The following is a 2,030-nucleotide window of genomic DNA, read 5'->3' as shown; positions in this document are numbered from 1 at the left end:
GTAAAGAGAACGAGCGAGTGACCGCGAGAGATCGAGCCAAGCGACTGCGCAGATCGAGTCGAGCGACTGCACAGATCGATTCGAGCGACTGCGAGAGAACGCCAACTGTTTGAACCAAGAACTGTCAACAAACTAGTGAATGAACGAGACGAGGACTCGTCGGTGGGGTTAGGAGAAGTCTTCATGCTGAGCTTGAACAAGATGGAGACGACTCGGAGAGAATAAGAAAAAAAGTGTTTATTGATTATAGCTGGACCCGGTGAAGGGTTGCCTACGTACCCCGAAAGGGGATCAAGCCAATCGTAGTTCTACAACAAAGGATCACAAGTGCTTAGGTGAAAGCATGTGGAAAGGGGTTTCTCTCTCTAGAAGTAGAGAGAGATGGATGAGAGAGCAAAAGAGAGTCCAAGAGAGCCAAGACCCCTTTCAAAGGAGGTTGACTAAGAGGTCTAGGGTTTCCTAGTGATCCCTTTTTAAATGGGCTGAGCCCATTATCTTATAAGCCTTGTTGGGGACAAAGTCCATGTCCAACATTGCCCACATTCATAAAGCGCAATGTCATTACACATCTTATATGTTTCTAACTGCTTCTGGGGTAAGAACCGAGACGACTAACCAGATATAATATAATTGTGTAATGCTCATGTTCGCCCCTCCCGTTTCCCTACAACACGATCTACCTAGGCATGTGGGTCCACCATGTTCGATGGTCAGTAGTGTTAATTTTATTAGTAGTTTAAAATATTTGTTTGCTGACCATGTAATCTTCGTTCGCGCGGTTCCATGAATCACTTATATGTCACTCATCCTTCTGTTGCTTCATTTCAACCATGATTAACCATATAGTGTTTTTAGATATGTGAATGAAAAAGTAAATGCAATTTTGTGATATATAGGCCTGACTGGTTCAAACGCAACGGTTACGGGAGTTTGCACATGCGAGTGGTTGCGGTTTCTAGCGGTTTTAAGAGATTTGTACGACTGACTTTGCGGTTAGAAATTGGTGCGTTTGCGGGATACTTAAAATGCATCAGCGGTTAGATAATAAATTAACATTATTTATGTTTTATATAATTATAAAAATATCAAAAATCATAATAGTATAATAAATATAAACTTATAATTTTAATTTTTTAAAAATTATAGAAAATATTTTTATTTAAAAAATTTTATAATATTAATTAAAATATAATAGATATATTTTAGTATTTTTATAATTCCAATTTAAAAATTCTATTGAATATTTTTATTTTTGTATTTATATTGTTTTAAAAAATAAATTATCCTCCCGCAACCGTCCGCAACCGCAAACGCTAGCTGAAACCAGCTTTTGAATTTATGAGATTTAGATTAGTTTGAAGCGGTTTGGAGCGGTTTGAGTGATTGTTGCAAAACGCCAACAACCGCTACCAACCGCAAAAGCTACATTTGCATGTGGTAGCGGAGACACCAGTCATACTCATAGTTAAATCAATTTCTTTTAAACCTTTTAACATACATCACTATATACTAAAAGTATAGAAATCAAAATATTACAATCAAATTCAGAAACTTGCAATGCACTTGTTGTTATCAGTTCCTTCTATGTCTGTTCAAACAAAAAAAAATCAGTTCCTTCTATGTTCACTCCTCCTATCATCTCTACTATCAACATTCTCTAGCCAGAAACATCCAACTTGTTTGTGAAATAGACCTTAGCAAGGCTTGATGCATGAAATAATTTTGTGATCTTCCTAGACCTTAAGAAGGGGAAAAGTGCCAATTTCGACCCCAACAATTTAGGTCATGCCAAATACGACCCGAATAATTGATCAGTGCCAAATACGACTTCAACTCAATTATAATTCGAAAAAACTACACAAAATTCTTAAAACGTGCTTAAATATACATTGACTCTAACAAAAGTTAGTCAATCGTTAACAAGATAAAACAACGTTGTTTTGATATACGAGGAAGAGTGCCAATTTTGACCCCAACACTCTCAGTCGTGCCAAATAGGACCCGAACAAATGGTCAGTGCCAAAACCGAC

General features: G+C 37.2%; 1 protein-coding gene across 1 annotated transcript in view; it reads right to left on the bottom strand.

Annotated features, from left to right (window-relative positions):
• Positions 1–2,030, bottom strand: part of LOC106314714 (zinc finger A20 and AN1 domain-containing stress-associated protein 5-like) — a 4,783-nt gene that overhangs the window by 1,542 nt on the left and 1,211 nt on the right. The gene's annotated exons all lie outside the window — the stretch shown is intronic.

Source organism: Brassica oleracea, chromosome C9 (assembly GCF_000695525.1).
Source record: "Brassica oleracea var. oleracea cultivar TO1000 chromosome C9, BOL, whole genome shotgun sequence".
Taxonomy (NCBI): Eukaryota; Viridiplantae; Streptophyta; class Magnoliopsida; order Brassicales; family Brassicaceae; genus Brassica; species Brassica oleracea.
Note: the sequence above shows the minus strand (reverse complement) of the source record. Positions and strands in the feature narration are given on the sequence as shown.